The sequence below is a fragment of the Mobula hypostoma genome, chromosome 4 (assembly GCF_963921235.1).
Source record: "Mobula hypostoma chromosome 4, sMobHyp1.1, whole genome shotgun sequence".
Lineage (NCBI taxonomy): Eukaryota > Metazoa > Chordata > Chondrichthyes > Myliobatiformes > Myliobatidae > Mobula > Mobula hypostoma.
The window spans coordinates 96,319,474-96,340,117 of record NC_086100.1 but is presented as its reverse complement, the minus strand read 5'-3'; positions in this window follow the sequence as shown (position 1 = coordinate 96,340,117).

The window sequence follows — 20,644 nt, the reverse complement described above, 5'->3', positions numbered from 1 at the left end:
TCACGATGAGGTCAACTTGAAGGAGCAACATCTCATATTCTGTCAGGGTAGCTTCCAACCGGATGGCACGAACATTAATTTCTTCCCCCTGCCTCCTCTCATTTTCCATCCCTCATTCTGGTTACTCCCCCACCCTTTCTCTTCATCTGCTCAGCACCTCACTCTGGTTCTCCTCTTCCATGGTCCCCTGTCCTCCTTCAATCCCTAATCTCTTCCACCGATCCTCTTCCAGCTTCTTGCTTCATCACCCTCCCACCATTCCTCCACTCACCCATCACCTGCCCGCTTGTACTCCTCTACCTCCCTCCACTTTATTCTAGCTTCAGCTCCCGTCCTTTCCAGTCCCGATGGAGGGCCGCTGCTTGAAAGATTGGCTATTTATTCATCTCCATCGATGCTGCCTGACTTGCTGCGTTCCTCCAGCATGATGTGTGTGTGTGTGTGTGTGTGTGTGTGTGTGTGTGTGTGACTTCTCGTCAAATGGTGAACACCATGAAGATGGTCACCTTGTCACAGTGGAGTTCCTGAGAATGACTCCAACTGGAGTTTTGCCATCTGTGCTTTGTTCCTGCTGGGATTGTAGGTTTTCACAAATAAAACGGTGTAAGGCGTTTTATGATTAAGAGAAACCATAACGACTCATTTATTGTGCTCCAAACACCGAACACAAAAAGCACGGTAGAAGAACTTCACGTAATACGTCGTCACGTCAGACCAGCCTCTCAAAGTGAACCCCATCTCAATGTTGGCGGCTGTGAATGATGTATGTTTGCACCGATTACATTACAGGCCCCCCAGAATTCACTAAAACTGGCATTGGGAGCCTGTCTGGAATTCGTCCATAGGTGTGTTAGTGTGCTCAGCGTCAAGTTGGGACAGCTGGGGCATAGTAGCGGAATCCTCCAAATCTTGGTGGGCCGGTTTAAGACAATCTAGCAAAATACATTCATAGAGACCAAAAAGCTCACGGTCAAACATTCTGTACTTCCTTTTGGCAAGACAGAGCTGCCGACTGAAGAAGGCGAGCGGCTGTCACACGCCTCTCAGCAACGGTTCGTATACAACACCCAGAGCATAGTCTGAAGAGTCAGTGGTAATGGCTATAGGTGCATTGAGGTGCGGGTGTGCCAGTAGGGTCGTGAAGGGAAGAGCTCATTTGGTATCATCAAATGGCCCTGATGACCAGTCAAGCATGTGATTAGGGGAATTGCCTTCAAGCGCATTATACAGGGGTAGCAGCTCGCGGAATGAGACAGAGACAGAAATTCACCTTGTCTAAACACTCCTGTAGTTTTTTTTACTGGTGCGGTGCGGTGCGGTGGGAAATCCATAATAGTGGCTAGTTTTGATGGGAGCGGTTTCACATCTTCTGTGCAGATGCGATGGCTGAAAAAGTTAATGGGCGACAACCCAAACTGGCATTTAGCAGAGTTAATAATCACCCGTATTGGCTTAAGTGTTCGAAAAGTGTGCAGAGATGGGATACATGTTCAGATTTGGATGCATTGACAAGTATGCCATCTGGGTAAACAAAAAGAAAGTTGAAGTTTTTTAATAGAGAGTCCATTAGTCATTGGAAAGTCTGCGCTGCATTTTAGCCCGATAATATTTGCAGAAACTCAAAGAGGCCAAACGGGGTTCTCACAGCCGATTTGGGAATGTCCTCCGAGCACACAGGCACCTGCTTGTAGCCCCTAAATTGACTAAGGAAAAAAATAACTTTCCAACGAAACGTGCCAGAAAATTTTGTGTGGGACCAGGCAAAGGTCGAGAGTGCAGACCTCGTTGAAGTGTCATTGATCACCACGTGGGCGGCAACCACCCTCAGACTTGGGGACCATATGGAGGGGTGAATCCCAGGGGCTATTCAACCGGTGTACAATGCCGAGTCTTTCCACATTGGCAAACTCAGCCTTCACGGTTGTCAGCATTTCTGGGCCCATTCTATGCACGTGGGCGCGGACTGGCAGGCTAGTTGTGGAAATGTGGTGCTCAACCCCAGGTTTTGTGACTGTGGTGGAGAATGTGGTCTTGGTGACATTTGGACATTCGCCCAGCAGTCAGTAAACTCACATGCATTTGACAGAGTCGTTGTGGGAAACTCACTGGGGTGCGGGGGTCAGGGTAATGACCCGATGTCCTTGACATCACAAGCCAGCAGTTGTTAAGATCAATCGACACTACTTCGGGCCACAGGAAACCTGCACCGAGCAGAGGTCCAGCCGCTTTAGCCAGGACGAACTCGCATGTGTAACATTGTCCAGCGAAGGCAGAGAGTCACCCGTCGTGCCCCGTCAGTCTGTGTCTTGCTGCTGTTGGCGGCCTCCAGCGAGGTTTTGTTGCTCTTTGCCTTCTTTTTGCCGACAGACTCACTTGAGCACCCGCGTCACACAAGAAGCATCTCCCTGATGGGGTGTCTGTAATGAACAGTAGGCAGCCCTGGCAGCTGAAACCCACAGTGTTCACAGACCCCTGACGTCCCGATGCGCTGGCACTGTTAAGCTGCAAGGCGGCCGGCACTTCCTAGGGTTCGCACCAAAGGGAACGTGACAAGTGTACAGACCCGGCATCACCTGTTTCGCAGCTTCAAGTATCCGTGTTTTAGGAACTTTGCTAGCCAGCCTTGAGGCAGGGAAAGGGGGAGTGAAAGGTGAGTTTCCAGCGATCGGTATTTATCGTGTTCGGGTGCGGGTTGGGGGTCGGGTGTTCGAGTAGACTGGCCACTCTCGCTGCCGTGGAACTGCTGAGTGACGTTACCACATAGAAGTGGCGTTGTTGGAGGAGATTTCTCTCAGCGCGAATTGGACCTCGGCTTGTACAAACCAAGCAAAGGCATTTTGCTCCCAAAACTCCGGCAGTTCCAAAGTGACTGTGTTGGCCGACGTGCTCACTAGCTCTGGAATCATCCTAGAGCAGCCAGTGTAGGTTTTCGCAAATGAACGACATGAGGTGTTTATGTTTAAGCAAAAACGTAACAACTCATTTATTGTAATCTAAACACTGAATTGAAAAATCGCGGTAAAAGAACTTCACGTATTAGGTCATCACGACAGACCAACCTAAGGGAACCCTTAGTGGTGATTGGGAATTACGTACGTTTCCACCGATTGCACTCCCTCCACGATCACCCGTGGCGCTAAGGTCGGTGGGGGGGTGGGGGGGTGGGGAGCGGGGTCGTAAGGAAGCAGAGGCGCTGCCGTTAATTGCACTTACCTGCTGGAGCCAGGACAGGTCCTCAGAAATGAAAACCCCGAGGAATTTGAAATTACTGACCCCTCCACTTCTGATCCTCCGATGAGGACTGCCTCACAAATCTCTGGTTTCCTCCTCCTGAAGTCAATAATCAGCTCCTTGGTCTTGCTGACACTGAATGAGAGGTTGCTGTTGTACCCCTCTCAGCCGGATTTTCAATCCCCCTCCTATATGCTGATTTGTCACCGCCTTTGATTCAGCCTCCGACAATGCAGTCATCAGCAAACTTAAATACAGTATTAGAGCTGTGCTTAGCCTCACAGTCCTAAGTGTAAAGCGAGTAGAGCGAGGGGCTAAGCATACAGCCTGATTGAAATCCCCAACCATGATACGAAATGCATCGGAGTGGACTGTTTCTGTTTGGTGACGGCATCAGTATCTCAAGCACTTGACTATTATCGGCTGCTGGTGGGATGACAACTGCGGTTAGGATTACAGGGGCGAACTCCCTTGCGAAATAGAACGGTCCGCATTCGATCATTAGGCGTTCAAGGTCGGGGCAGTGAAGGCGGAGGAAGTCTCGCATTCCATGCCAGTAGACCGTAGACCCTGATGCCGACCTGTCAAGGCGGCTGCCCGTGCATCAGCCTCCCCACGTTAAACAAGGTCACACACAGGCTTTCTCCTTTAAGGGAATCCACCTTAACGTTCTGGTTATGTGGATCCTGGATCAGCCTCTACTGCCGCCCGAGGACCCGGCAACAGGCTATGGTCACTCGAGGACCAGGAGAACCCCTCAGGAGAAGATCAATACTCGACGTGACTGATTGCACTTCTGATAGACCGCCAGGGAAGTTTTGAGCCCCTTACACTGGAGTGCAGCGAAGAGTCACAAGACTAGCTCCTGGGTCTGCCTTCATTGTTTTAATTCATAAATCTTACTTTGTCTTTTCAAGCTAATGATGGCTGGTCGTTTCCTAGCGACATGCGACATGCATCCAGATCACTATTTAGCTTATTCAAATCAAGATCCAAGATTGTTTAAGGTCACTCCCAATACACAAGTGTAAAGGAGAACGAAATAAATGTTAGTGCAGATATGATGCAGCACAAAAACACAATAAGATAAAGAGCACAGTAGTAAAAAACAATAAATATAAATACATTAGATAGCTTGTATTGAAGTATCCACACATAAGGTGACTCTGACAGGAAATGATAAAATACTGGTGGTGGGGGCAGTGGAGAGGTGGGTTGGTAGGTGGAGGTGTTGATCAGCTTTACTGATTGGGGAAAGTCTTTGATTGGGGCACTGCACAGAAGCAGTAGAAGCAACCCCCGCGTACGGGGAAGAGCTTTAAAACCCAGGGGCGCGGTCTAGCAGAGCGGTCACCGTGAGAATGGTCTGAGTCTGAGTGGTAAGCCTTTGGCTCAACAGGGCTTGGGTGAGAACAGGCGCAGGCAAGTTCATTCCCTATTTCTGATTTCTTTTTTCTTATTTAACTCTTGAGAGAATGGGGGTCTGTCTACAGAGCCAGTATTCTTTTCCATGAGACTACCAGCCTCCCCAGTGGCCACACTTGCAGCAGGTGCACCGAGCTGCAGCTCCTCAGACACCGAGTTAGGGAACTGGAGCAGCAGCTCGATGACCGTCGGCTTGTTAGGAAAGTGAAGCAGTGATAGACAGGAGCTACGGGCAGGTAGTCACCCCAAGGCTACAGGAGACAGATAAATGGGTGGCTGTCTGGAGAGGGAAGGAAGACCATCAGATAGTGGAGAGCACCCCTGTGGCCGTCCCCTTCAACAATAAGTAATCCATTCTGAGTACTGTTGGGGGGGGGGGGGACAACGGAATCAACAGTGGCCGTGCCTCTGGCACAAGTCTGGCCCTGTGGCTCAGAAAAGTAGGGAACTAAAGAGGATGGCAGCAATAACAGGGGACTCTATAGATAGGGGGACAGATAGATGATTCTGTGGAGGAGAAAAAGAAACACAGTTGGTAGTTTGCCTCCCAGGTACCAGGGTCTGCAATGTTTCTAAATGCATCCACAATATTCTGAAAAGTGAGGGTGAGCAGCCAGAGGTCGTGGTACATATGGGTATCAATGACATAGGTAGAAAAAAGTGAAAACAGAACACAGTTGGGAAGGAAGCTGAGAAGTAGGACATCAAGAGTAGTAATCTTGCGATTGTTGCCTGTGCCATGCGGCAGTGTGGATAGGAATAGATTGAGGTGGCAGATAAATATGCGGCTGAAAAGTTGGATTCAGATTTATGGATCATTAGGACCTCTTCTGGGGCAGGTGTGACCTGTACAAAAGGGACAGGATTGCACTTGAATCTGAGGGGGACCAATATCCTTGTGGACAGGTTTGCCAGAGCTGCTGGGAGTGGTTTAAACTAATATAGCAGGGGATGGAAACCAGAATGATAGAGCTGAGGATGAGCCAGCAGGTTTACAGGTAGATGATGTAAAATGTATTTATGAATATAAGGAAGGACAGGCCAATGTTTGGGTACAAATGCAAACAGAGCAAAGCGTTAAATTGTACACAGAGGCAAAATTCAAAAGGACTGAAAGGCAGGACTGAAGGTGCTGTATTTAAATGCAGGTAGCATTCAGAATAAAGTGGATGAACTCATGGCACAATTACAGATTGGTTGGTGTGACGTTGGGGGCATCACTGAGTTGCGACTGAAAGAAGGTCATAGTTGGGAGCTTAATATCAAAGGATGTACTTTGTATTGAAGGTACAGGCAGGAAGGTACAGGCAGTGGTGTGGCTCTGTTGGTAAGAGATGGAATTGCATCTTTAGAACGAGGTGACATAGGGTCAGAAAATGTTGAATCTTTGTAGGTGCAGTTAAGAAAACTGCAAGGGTGAAAAAACCATTATGTGAATCACATATAGGCCTCCAAAAGATAGCCAAGATGTGGGGCTGAGATTGCAAAGGGAGCTGGAAAATGCATGTAATAAAGGTAAGGTCACAATTTTAATGGGTTTGGGAAAATCAGGTTGGTGTCAGATTGCAATTTGTTAAATGTCTACGAGATGGCTTTTTAGAGCAGTTTGTGCTTGAGCCTACTCAGGGAAAGGCTACCTTAGATTGGGTGTTGTGTAATAACCCCGATTTTATTAGGGGGTTTCATGTAAAGGAAGCCTTAGAAGGCGGTGATCATATGATTGAGTGCATACTGCAATTTGAGAGGGAGAAGCATAAGTCACATGTATCAGTATCGCAATGGAATAAAGCGAATTACAGAGGCATGACAGAGGGGCTTGCCCAGGTGGATTGGAGGAGGATACTGGTGGGGATGAGGGCAGAGCAGAGATGGCTGAGGTTTCTGGGAATAGTTCACAAGGTGCAGGATAGTCATAGTCATACTTTATTGATCCCAAGGGAAATTGGTTTTCGTTACAGTTGCACCATAAATAATAAATAGTAATAGAACCATAAATAGTTAAATGGTAATATGTAAATTATGAAATAAGTCCAGGACCAGCCTATTGGCTCAGGGTGTCTGACCCTCCAAGGGAGGAGTTGTAAAGATGTGTCCCACAGAAGCTGTTCTCAAATGGCAGGGGTAGGCAACTGTGGCTGACAAGGGAAGTTAAGGATGGCATAAAAGCCAAGGAAAGAGCATATAAGGTAGAAAAAGTGAGTGGGAAGGATGACTGAGAAGCTTTTAAAATCCAACAAAAGGCAACTAAAAAAAGCTATAAGAAGGGAAATGATGAAATATGAGGGCAAACTAGCCAATAATATAAAGCAGGATACTAAGTTTTTTTTTCAATTATATGAAGAGTAAAAGGGAGGTGAGAGTTGATGTTGCAGCACTGGAAAATGGTGCTTGTGAGGTAGTAATGGGGGAAAAAGTACTAGGCAAATTCAAAGGTCTTAAGGTAGACGCTGGCGCTTCCTCTCTTCTCCGCAGATGTTGCTAATATGAGTCACAGGACACTTTCACGTGGTGACAGTTGTCTAGAGAATTGAATAGCCATATATATCATCTGAAGGGCAGAGCAATTCTATTGTTGAAGGCAATATTTATCTCCAAGTGTGATCACCAAAATTGTTTAAATAGTCACTTCATTTTTGGCTGTGGATCCCAACCTGCCCTAATGCATGACTTTATATTGCGACTTCCTTCAGCACAAGTACCTCACCCAATGCACAGTCAGATGCTGCAGGAAGCTCTATTTAAGTACAAGTATCTTGGTCAGCAACCAATTGCATTTCAACAACATTAAGGGAAAACTAGGGAAATACGGTTGTTAGAGATATTAGTGGGTTTAGCAGGTTCACATTTAGCAAAGTACTTTGGCTCCCAGTCTTCACGTCTGAATATGTGTTGTGGATTTAATTTGTCTGAATATGTGTTGTGGATTTAATTTGTCTGAATATGTATTGCGGATTTAATTTGTCTGAATATGTGTTGTGGATTTAATTTGTCTGAATACGTATTGTGGATTTAATTTGTCTGAATACGTGTTGTGGATTTAATTTGTCTGAATACGTGTTGTGGATTTAATTTGTCTGAATATGTGTTGTGGATTTAATCTGGAGTGCAGCTCTGAACAACAGGTTCCTAAAACCTGTGAATTCTAGACCAGACAATGTTGATTAAAATTCGTTTGGATGTCTGTGGTATGGATGTGAATCGGGAGGTATGAAATGTGTGTGTAGTTTCAAAGAAAGCATTGTAGATACATTGTAAATATGGAATTGTCCTTTGATGTTTAGCACATAAAATATTCAACCCCATGTTGGGCCAGTGAGACCTTTCGACCGAAAATGTCTCTATATGATGTCTGCTGTACCTTGTTTTGTCGAATAAAGAAGCTGCTTTGTATCCACCAGTACTTTTCTCCGATGATTTCATTCACGCAACATAGAAACATAGAAACATAGAAAATAGGTGCAGGAGTAGGCCATTCGGCCCTTCGAGCCTGCACTGCCATTTATTATGATCATGGCTGATCATCCAACTCAGAACCCCGCCCCAGCCTTCCCTCCATACCCCCGATCCCCGTAGCCACAAGGGCCATATCTAGCTCCCTCTTAGATATAGCCAATGAACTGGCCTCAACTGTTTCCTGTGGCAGAGAATTCCACAGATTCACCACTCTCTGTGTGAAGAAGTTTTTCCTAATCTCGGTCCTAAAAGGCTTCCCCTTTATCCTCAAACTGTGACCCCTCGTTCTGGACTTCCCCAACATCGGGAACAATCTTCCTGCATCTAGCCTGTCCAATCCCTTTAGGATTTTATACGTTTCAATCAGATCCCCCATCAATCTTCTAAATTCCAACGAGTACAAGCCCAGTTCATCCAGTCTTTCTTCATATGAAAGTCCTGCCATCCCAGGAATCAATCTGGTGAACCTTCTTTGTACTCCCTCTATGGCAAGGATGTCTTTCCTCAGATTAGGGGACCAAAACTGCACACAATACTCCAGGTGTGGTCTCACCAAGGCCTTGTACAACTGCAGTAGTACCTCCCTGCTCCTGTACTCGAATCCTCTCACTATAAATGCCAGCATACCATTCGCCTTTTTCACCGCCTGCTGTACCTGCATGCCCACTTTCAATGACTGGTGTATAATGACACCCAGGTCTCGTTGCACCTCCCCTTTTCCTAATCGGCCACCATTCAGATAATAATCTGTTTTCCTATTTTTGCCACCAAAGTGGATAACTTCACATTTATCCACATTAAATTGCATCTGCCATGAATTTGCCCACTCACCCAACCTATCCAAGTCACTCTGCATCTTCTTAGCATCCTCCTCACTGCTAACACTGCCACCCAGCTTCATGTCATCCACAAACTTGGAGATGCTGCATTTAATTCCCTCATCCAAGTCATTAATATATATTGTAAACAACTGGGGTCCCAGCACTGAGCCTTGCGGTACCCCACTAGTCACCGCCTGCCATTCTGAAAAGGTCCCGTTTATTCCCACTCTTTGCCTCCTGTCTGCTAACCAATTCTCCATCTACATCAATACCTTACCCCCAATACCGTGTGCTTTAAGTTTGCACACTAATCTCCTGTGTGGGACCTTGTCAAAAGCCTTTTGAAAATCCAAATATACCACATCCACTGGTTCTCCCCTATCCACTCTACTAGTTACATCCTCAAAAAATTCTATGAGATTCGTCAAACATGATTTTCCTTTCACAAATCCATGCTGACTTTGTCCAATGATTTCACCGCTTTCCAAATGTGCTGTTATCACATCTTTGATAACTGACTCCAGCAGTTTCCCCACCATCGACGTTAGGCTAACCAGTCTATAATTCCCCGGTTTCTCTCTCCCTCCTTTTTTAAAAAGTGGGGTTACATTAGCCACCCTCCAATCCTCAGGAACTAGTCCAGAATCTAACGAGTTTTGAAAAATTATCACTAATGCATCCACTATTTCTTGGGCTACTTCCTTAAGCACTCTGGGATGCAGACCATCTGGCCCTGGGTGGCAGAAGTGAGGTACCTTCATGCGACCCATCGTGTGGCCAGCGATTTTAGCGGACTAAGTGGGTGAGTGTTTTTAAAAATTAATGCTCGCCCTTGGATCTGTTCGGGCTGGTGGTACATGGGAACACGAGGTATCACGAACACAGAGAGCTGAACTGGTAAATATAAAAGCAGCGTGTGCGTGTACATGCGTATTTATGTAAGAGACGAAGCTTTGTGTGTTAATTTGGTGAGACAGAGCCAACAGTTGTGAAGGGTTGTTATTGAAGGTTCGAGACGCCAGTGGGGGTGAAGGGGGTGCGTACTCGTTCCAAGGGCTGCATTTTAGCAGACACAATTTGCGAGAGGGTGTGTGTGCCTTGGTGTAACAGTTAGATTTATGGGAATACAGCAGGCATCGTGAGTTCGGACGCTCAGAAGTGGCAGATTGTGGAGTACATACTCTGCGATTTCAAGTATGTGCTGTTTAATTGGTACCTGTCATGGTTGAGTAGTGTGGGAATTGTGGTGCAAGGAGCAGGGTTTTAGATTTTTGGATCATTGGGATCTCCTCTGGGGAAGGTGGGACCTGTACAGATTGGATGGGTTGCACCTGAACTCGAGGGGGAGCAAACCATCCTTGCAGGTAGGTTTGCTAGCATGGTTCGGGAGGGTTTAAACTAATTTGGAAGGGGGATGGGACCCGGAGCGATAGAGCAGTGGAAGAAGTGCATGGAGTAAAGCCAAATCTAACAAACAAAGAGGCTTTCAGGAAAGAGAAGCAGAATAAAGGGTGTAAAGGTAGTAAGGTAGAAGGGCTAAAGTGCGTGTATTTCAATGCAAGAAGCATCAGGAGCAAAGGTGATGAACTGAGAGCTTGGATACATACTTGGAATTATGATGTAGTGGCCATTACAGAGACTTGGCTGGCAGCAGGGCAGGAATGGATTCTCAATATTCCTGGATTTCAGTGCTTTAAAAGGAATAGGGGGGGGGAAGGGGAGGAGGGGTGGCATTACTGGTCAGGGATACTATTACAACTGCAGAAAGGGCGGGTAATGTAGCAGGATCCTCTTTTGAGTCAGTATGGGTGGAAGTCAGGAACAGGAAGGGAGCAGTTACTCTGTTGGGGGTATTCTATAGGCCCCCTTGTAGCAGCAGAGATACAGAAGAGCAGATTGGGAGGCAGATTTTGGAAAGGTGCAAAAATAACAGGGTTGTTACCATGGGTGACTTTAACTTCCCTAATATTGATTGGCATCTGATTAGTTCCAATGGTTCAGATGGGGCAGAATTTGTTAAGTGTGTCCAGGATGGATTCCTGTCCCAATATGTTGACAAGTCGACTAGGGGGAAATGCCATACGAGATCTAGTATTAGGTAATGAACCGGGTCAGGTCACAGATCTCTCAGTGGGCGAGCATCTGGGGGACAGTGACCACCGCTCCCTGGCCTTTAGCATTAGATTAGATTAGATTATGAGGACACTCAGTCCTCGTTTATTGTCATTTAGAAATGCATGCTTTAAAAAAACGATACAACGTTCCTCCAGAATGATATCACAAGAAAACACAGGACAAACCAAGACTAAAACAGACAAAACCACATAATTATAACATATAGTTACAACAGTGCAAAGCAATACCATAATTTGATAAAGAGCAGACCATGGGCACGGTAAAAAAAAGTCTCAAAGTCCCGATAGACTCATCATCCCACACAGACGGTAGAAGGGAGAAACTCTCCCCGCCATGAAACTCCAAGCGCCGCAAACTTGCCCATGCAGCACCCTGGAAGCACCCGACCACAGCAGACTCTGAGTCTGTCCAAAAACTTGGAGCCTCCGACCAGCCCCTCCGACACAACCTCTCCGAGCACCATCCTCTGCCGAGCGCTTTGACCCCGCCCCGGCCGCCGAGCAACAAGCAAAGCCGAGGACTTGGGGCCTTCTCCTCTGGAGATTCTGGACCACACAGTAGCAGCAGCAGCAAAACAGGCATTTCAGAAGTTTCACCAGATGTTCCTCCGTGCTCTCACGTCCGTCTCCATCAAATCAGGATTGTGCACGGCACCCTACTTGACAGAAAACAGACATCACCACCGGAGTGGCTGCTGCGAGGTGTGTCGCACCACCATCTTCTCCTCCCATTATCATGGAAGAGGATAGAATCGGAGAGGACAGGACAATTTTTAATTGGGGAAGGACAAATTATGAGGCTATAAGGCTAGAACTTGCGGGTGTGAATTGGGATGGTGTTTTTGCAGGGAAATGTACTATGGACATGTGGTCAATGTTTAGGGATCTCTTGCAGGATATTAGGGATAAATTTGTCCCGGTGAGGAAGATAAAGAATGGTAGGGTGAAGGAACCATGGGTGACAAGTGAGGTGGAAAATCTAGTCAGGTGGAAGAAGGCAGCATACATGAGGTTTAGAAAGCAAGGATCAGATGAGTCTATTGAGGAATATAAGGAAGCAAGAAAGGAGCTTAAGAAGGGGCTGAGAAGAGCAAGAAGGGGGCATGAGAAGGCCTTGGCGAGTAGGGTAAAGGAAAACCCCAAGGCATTCTTCAATTATGTGAAGAAAAAAATGATGACAGGAGTGAAGGTAGGATCGATTAGAGATAAAGGTGGGAAGATGTGTCTGGAGGCTGTGGAAGTGAGCGAGGTCCTCAATGAATACTTCTCTTCGATATTCCCCAATGAGAGGGAACTTGATGACGGTGAGGACAATATGAGTGAGGTTGATGTTCTGGAGCATGTTGATATTAAGGGAGAGGAGGTGTTGGAGTCATTAATATACATTAGGATGGATAAGTCCCCGGGGCCTGACGGGATATTCCCCAGGCTGCTCCACGAGGTGAGGGAAGAGATTGCTGAGCCTCTGGCTAGGATCTTTATGTCCTGGTTGTCCACGGGAATGGTATCAGAGGATTGGAGGGAGGCGAATGTTGTCCCCTTGTTCAAAAAAGGTAGTAGGGATAGTCCAGGTAATTATAGACCAGTGAGGCTTATGTCTGTGGTGGGAAAGCTGTTGAAAAAGATTCTTAGAGATAGGATCTATGGGCATCTAGAGAATCATGGTCTGATCAGGGACAGTCAGCATGGCTTTGTGAAGGGCAGATCGTGTCTAACAAGCTTGATAGAGTTCTTTGAGGAGGTGACCAGGCATATATATAAGGTAGTGCAGTGGATGTGATCTACATGGATTTTAGTAAGGCATTCGACAAGGTTCCACACGGTAGGCTTATTCAGAAAGTCAGAAGGCATGGGATCCAGGGAAGTTTGGCCAGGTGGATTCAGAATTGGCTTGCCTGCAGAAAGCAGAGGGTCGTGGTGGAGGGAGTACATTCGGATTGGAGGGTTGTGACTAGTGGTGTCCCACAAGGATTGGTTCTGGGACCTCTACTTTTCATGATTTTTATTAAGGACCTGGATGGGCGGGTAGAAGGGTGTGTTGGCAAGTTTGCAGACAACAAGTTGGTGGTGTTGTGGATAGTGTAGAGGATTGTCAAAGATTGCAGAGAGACATTGATAGGATGTAGGAGTGGGCTGAGAAGTGGCAGATGGAGTTCAACCCAGAGAAGTGTGAGGTGGTACACTTTGGAAGGACAAACTCCAAGGCAGAGTACAAAGTAAATAGCAGGATACTTGGTAGTGTGGAGGAGCAGAGGGATCTGGGGGTACATGTCCACAGATCCCTGAAAGTTGCCTCACAGGTAGATAGGGGAGTTAAGAAAGCTTATGGGGTGTTATCTTTCATAAGTCGAGGGATAGATTTTAAGAGTCACGGGTAATGATGCAGCTCTGTAAAACTCTGGTTAGGCCACACTTGGAGTATTGTGTCCAGTTCTGATTGCCTCACTATAGGAAGGATGTGGAAGAATTGGAAAGGCTACAGAGGAGATTTACCAGGATGCTGCCTGGTTTAGAGAGTATGCATTATGATCAGAGATTAAGGGAGCTAGGGCCTTACTCTTTGGAGAGAAAGAGGATGAGAGGAGACACGATAGAGGTATACAAGATATTAAGAGGAATAGATAGAGTGGATAGCCAGTGCCTTTTCCCCAGGGCACCACTGCTCAATACAAGAGGACATGGCTTTAAGGTAAGGGGTGGGAAGTCAAGGGGGATATTAGAGGAAGGTTTTTTACTCAGAGAGTGGTTGGTACGTGGAATGCACTGCCTGAGTCAGTGGTGGAGGCAGATACACTAGTGAAATTTAAGAGACTACTAGACAGATATATGGAGGAATTTAAGGTGGGGGAGTTATAGGGAGGCAGGGTTTAAGGGTCGGCACAACATTGTGGGCCAAAGGACCTGTATTATGCTGTACTATTCTATGTTTTATATTTCAGGGAGAGGTTTTACCCAGATATTTCTGTCAGGATGGCACCCACTGTGGTCAGGCAACGTCAGGTTGAGAACCCTGATGATCTGAGCCAGCCCTTGACCCTAAATACGACTATTCATAAGCCCTTCACCCCCGGGGAGAAACAGAGCATTTTGTCAGAGTTGCCCTCACTTAAAGTCGCATGTGGGAATTTGGAATTCTGGCGTAAGCTCGAGGAAATGGTTGAAATTCACCAGATGCACCCTAAAGATATAAACGTGTTGGTGAAAGCAAAGTGCCCGAGGAATATGTGGGACAGGATGGGCTAGGGGGTGCGGGATGGTACCTGGGCGACTACCGGGAATGCCAGTACAGTAATGAAGAAAGATATCGCTCTTTTAAAGGGGAAGTGAGGTAGTGACTGGGGGGAGGTGAGAGTAACTGGGGAACGATAATGGCAGTGATTCAAAAAGCTGACAAGACAGCCATGGATTATGCAGAACGTAAATATCGAGCATACGAGGGTTGGATAATTCACGGAGGGGTGACGATGAGCACAGCCCACCAGGAAGTTTTTAATTTGGGGACAGCAGTGGGGTCGGCCTACTCTGCAATAGTTTCATGGGCCAGTGAGCTAGACCAAAGAAAGTACAAGAGAAATCATTAAGTAGCAATAGAGATGCAGCTGCCGTGAAATCACAGAGGGTTTGCTTTGTGGTCCTTTGCTTTGGACTGCCGGACCAGGAGTTTGATATACTACAGCTGCGGCCAATGGGGACACGGTTGGAGAAAGTGTCCGAAAAAGGGGGTGGGGGGTGGGAACTGATGTAAATCACCGCTGGCGTGCAATATCTCACCCCCATCAGCGCCTAGACTGCCCAATCTGACTGGCGATCAGATCAGAGAGATGGTGACGACGGCTTCTCGGTCAGAAAAAGACGTGGCGGCGGCACCCACTTCCAGCGCTGGTGACCCGTGGATGTACACAACGGCATTGTTAGGGGGACGGCAATGCGATATGTTAGTGGACACAGGGGTATCGGTATCGATAACTGACCCACCCCTGCCAACAACCGGACAGCCTATGTATATTGGGGGGGGGGGTAAGAGGGGAAACAGTGAAAGCAGAAAGAAGCCAGTCGCAGTTACTGGAAATCGGCGAAGTGTCCGGTATATTTCCGGGCCTGTTCGAATACTGAGGGCACTATCCTTGGAATAAGCACCCAAAGTGAAGTAGGGGCCGTTATATATTCCAGAGACGGAGAAATAATATGGTCTGTTCAGGGGCAGCGAACACGTACAGCCAATAGAATACAGAATCTGGACAGCACAGCCACAACTGACCCGATCATCAGAGACTGGAGCCAGGATGGCGCCTGTCAGCAGTTCCCAGCAGTGTGGAGTGTGGCTAGACTGTGGTCGAGTGATGATAAACCCAGTTAAAATAGGTGGGGGGGGGACCACAAACCCCATAAGCAGTAAAACTGACACAGTTCAGGGTGTGGAGAAGGAACTAAATCAACTGGCCTATGTTGTTCAGTCATATAAGGTTTCCATGGCAATGATACGGAAGTAGATTCCGACTGCGCAGACACTGCCGCCGCCCAGGTTGGGACCCGGCTGGGTTTGAACTCAGGACCATCCGCCCTGAAGTCCAGTGCTGATGCCATGACACCACCAGCTAGCCCGATAGACTATGCCATCCTTAAAAAGACCGCGCCGATGTTTCATCCCTTTGTGGTGAGGCCTGCAATAATCCTGGATGCCTGTATCAGTCCTTGATATCGCCAATGGATTTTGGGGGCTCCCCTTAGCACCTGAGTCCCAAGACCGGTTTGCCTTCAGCAGTGCACATGGACCAGACTCCCACAATAGCTCAGCCATTTTTCATAAGGTTTTGAAAAAACTCAATGTAACGCCTTACAGTCGACCAGTTTACAATATGTAGATGATCTACTAATTGCTTCGGAGGATGAAGCAGGTCATTTAGGGGAGGTAGCCAGTGTTTTAGAGAAACTGCGAGACGAGGGTTTAAAATCAGTCCGTACGGTTGCCTGGGCTACACTATCCCAGGGGAGAAAGGACGTGTCAGATGACAGGCGTTCAGCAATTAGCTTCATGTCCCACCCTGTCAGTTTACGGTGAGCGAGGAGGGCAATGAGTCTATTCAATTACAGTCGTAATTTCATCACGGCGAAGAAACAGCAGAGGACCAAGAGACAATGGATATTGCAAGTGTGCAGGAAGAGGAGGTTGGTAAGGATGATTCCAGGAATGAAAGGGTTATCCTACGAGAAACATTTGATGGCTCTGGGTCTGTACTGGCTGGAACTTAGAAGGATGGGTGGGTGATCTCATTGAAACCTTTCGAATGCTGAAAGGCCTAGACATGGTAAATGTGGAAATGCTGTTTCCAATAGTAGGGGAGTCTAGGACAAGAGGGCACAGCCTCAGGATAGAGAGGTATCCATTTAAAACAGAGATGTAGAAAAATTTCTTTAGCCAGAGTGTGGTGAATTTGTGGTCATTGGGTGTATGCAAGGTAAAGCTTAATGGGTTCTTCACTGGACACCACATCAAAGGTTATGGTGAGAAGGCTGGCGGGTGGGGCTGAGGAGAGGAGAAAAGGATCAGCCATGATTGAATGGCGGAGCAGACTCGATGGGCCAAATGGCCTAATTCTGCTTCTGTGTCTCATGGTCTTATGGACCCACGGGGAGGAAGAGGTTGTGGTGGCCCCACAATATATTAGGCAGATACTACTCAAGTTGTATCAGGGGGTGATGCATCAGGGAAGGCAAAGCATGATTGTGACCCTTCTGCTGGACTGGTAGTGCCCAGGGATGTTGAGAAATCCTGTCGCTGTTGTGTCATTTGTGCCCAGCATAACCCTGGTAAGGGCAGAAAGCTACAGCTGGCAGATCAGCCACGGCCGAGGGGACCCTGGGAAAACATCCAGATGAACTTCACGGAGCCCCTGCCACAAAGCAGGGAGAAAAGCTACTGTCTAGTAATTATGGATCACTTCACCGAGTGTGTAGAGGATTTCCCAGCAAGGGACTGCACCGGCAGTACCACTGCACGGAATCTAGTTCAGGAAATCCTCCCAAAGCGGGGAGCCATAGTCCAGGTGGACTCGGATCAGGGAGCAGATTTTACAGGGAAAGCGATGGAGGAAATGTGTTAGGGATTGGACAACAGTTTCATGTACCCTACCACCCCAAGAGTTCAGCAATGGTAGAAAGGATGAACCGAACAATCAAGAATGCCTTAGCCAAAGCTACAGCTGACATGTGTTGATGTATTACCATGAATCCTGATGAGTATGCTAACAGCCTCACACTGCACGCTGGGTCTCAGCTCCTGAGAATTATTGATGGGCGAGTGATACAACTCCCTTCTGGGGCGAGTGATACAACTCCCTTCTGGGGCGAGTAATACAACTCCTTTAAGGAGTGAGTAATACAACTCCCTTCTGGGGTAATTGTTGGTTGCGGTGAGCCTGGGACTTCCAGGGGTAAAATGACCCAATATGTGAAAGACCTCTGTAGCAACTTAGTGTTGAAGGGTTCAAGTAAACCAGCAGCAGCACATTGCTGATCGGAGAGAGCTGGAGGGAAAGGAGGGAGTCCTCCCACAGCGGGGTTACCAGTCCATGGAGATGCGGACTGAAAGGGCAGGGTGTGCTCCCAGATGGTACTTTTAACAAGTGACGCTTGTGTCTGTGTGCAGACTCAGCGGGGCAGCCAGTGGAGTCACTGGACTCAGGTTACACCGTACGACTCAACTTCTTGTTGCTCCCACAGACCCAGCGGCGATCAAGTGCACCCAGTAACTGTGTGATTACATAGAAGCTAAGAGATGAGCACCAGCCGGCCACACCAGACCTGGCCACAGTTGATGGGAACAGACCCATAGTAAACAGAAAGGCAAAAGACTCCGAGAGCGTGACAGAAACCCGTGAATACCACCCTAAATTGTGATGGTACTGGTACTCTGTAATGAAGGCTGGTTGCTTAAAGTAGATGATTAGTTGAATAGCATAGAATAGAAAAGATTTTGGGGAAAATAGACGGGAAGGGATTTGAGTTAAGCAGAGACAGCAGGTTCCACAACTTCGATGACATGGCAGACTGAGAAAGATTGCACACACACCGAATGAAGGCAGTCACCCCCCCCCCCCGAATGGTCAGGCCAATGATCGACTGGACAGTTCAGAAGGGGGTGCCTCTGGGGAGAGGTCTTTGCAGTCATTCAGTTAGAGACCACCCCAACCCCTTCCTGTACATTGATGAGAGGGCCTGTGAGCCTGATACATTTACCTTGCTGGTGCCCCTGGAAAGAGAGAGTTTTAGCTACCAGAGCATGAAGGGGTGAAGACAAGGAATGTGATTAAACTGCAATCGGCCAGCAGGGAAACAACCAACAGGAATATGAACGAAGCCACATTTCTGAAGACTGTTGTTCAAATTTCTGGAACAATCGCTCTGCTCAGCATTCTGTAGGTAGCCATTAGGGATGCCAGGGTAGATGTAGATGTACATAAAGTAATAGGGGCGGAAATCCGAAGCAGGGCATTTCTGCTGCCCTTAAGGGTGGCCTTTCCCGATACAAATTTAACGGGAAAGGCCAAGAGCAGGGACTGTTAAGAGTGGTTTTTGGCTTAAGCATATTTACATTTAGCAACTGACTTTGACGACCAGTCTTCACGTCTGAATATGTGTTGTGGATTTAATTTAGAGTGCACCTCTGAACAATGGGTTCCTGAAAGCCGTGAATCCCAGATAACGCTTATTAAAATTCATTTAGATGTCTGTGGTGTGGATGCGAATAGGGAGGTGTGAAGTTTGTGTGTAGTTTCAAAGAAAGCATTGTATACATTGTAAATATGAAATTGTCCTTTGTTTAGCACATAAAATATCGAGCCCCACTTTGGCTAGCAGACCTTTCAACCAAAAGTGTCTCCATATGATACCTGGTGTACCTTGTTTTGTCCAATACAGCAACTGCTTTCTATTTACCAGTAATTTTCTCCAGTGACTTAATTCGCACGACAACATGGTTTCCCTATTGTAAGATAGAGTGTCTAGGATCAATACTGTCTCTGCGGTTTTGAGCTGAGCTACATTAGAATTAACAAAGTCAGATTTTGGATTCAAGCTTCAAACTACAAAAGGCAAACAAATAAACTGAACTGTCAGCTTCCAAGTTCGTACTGTGCCTCTGCTGCTAAGTGCCTCATTCTTGACTGCGGTGCTTTAATTGGAAAACAGTTTTCAAGAACTAACAGAGGCTAATTTGACCAAGTCATGTTTTCATCACGTGGTTGTGCTAATGAATAATAAATTCCTGCATTTTATTGGTATGAAAACGCACAACAAATGGACAAAGTCATTTCAGCCCCAGAAAGCAGCAAGGTTTGGTACATACATTGCAAGGAATACATAGAAGAAAGAATGAAAGAATTACATACGTGTGCATGACAAGATGATAGAACTGGAGAGGGAGCCATGAGGTCTACTTATCCCATAATTCTAGTCAGAAGAACCTTACAAAATATTCTTGCAAAAGCTAAGGATCAACTTCATGCAGACTTGTCCAGACAAAATCAAAACTTGCCTTTTATTTTGGAGGGGTTTTATTAAGCCAACAATTCATTAAAAGATCTTGTCCAGGCACAAATACAGGATATACAGAAGGAAAGTACAATCCTACAAATTTAACAAGTGCTTATTAACTTATTTCCACTTCTTGTACCGTCCCAATTCTTAGATCAATGGATTGGAAGAAGAGCTAAGAAAAAATAAAAATGGAGAAAAAGGCATCTTTACAAAGTATTACCAATCTCATTTGGCAAGGTCTGACATTAAATAAACTATCAAGGTGTCCCAACTTGACCCAGTCACACAGCATGACTGCTTACTTTTGTTTTGATTGGGGTAATCTGGTAGTAAAAGGCAGTTATGTTGATGAGATAGTTGATAACTGAATGCGTTATAAGAATGGATAGAATAAGTATTCACAAATTACTAAATATAGCTACAAGATTTGAAAAAAAAATACAAACCAGGTATTGCTTCTAGAGGTAAAAACTGTTTCAAAGCTTGTTTAGAGTATATCTGGTAAATCGCAGACATTCCTAGGCACCATATTATTAAAAGCATTAGATTTTGAGACAATATCAGGATCGAGAGGATACAATTACAAGGTTAAAAGACTGAGAAAAGATCTAATCAACGTTTTGAACTACTTGAAAGGGGAAGTAGAAAGAAGGGAAAGTCAAGGGGAAAATGAAGAAATTGTACAAACTAAATGAAGAAACTTCTTCAGGTAGAAAGGTTGAAATGTGTAACTCAATGTAACAAGTCATGTTTAAAATGCAAAAGGAAATTTAAGGGTGGGTATGTGGAAGGGAAAGAAACAGTAGCTAGACAGACAGGAATCTCACGTAAACATATGAGTTTAAACGCAAACAACAGGAATTCTGCAGATGCTGGAAATTCAAGCAACATACATCAAAGTTGCTGGTGAACGCAGCAGGCCAAGCAGCATCTATAGGAAGAGGTGCAGTTGACGTTTCAGGCCGAGACCCTTCGTTAGTCCTGACGAAGGGTCTCGGCCTGAAACGTCGACTGCACCTCTTCCTATAGATGCTGCTTGGCCTG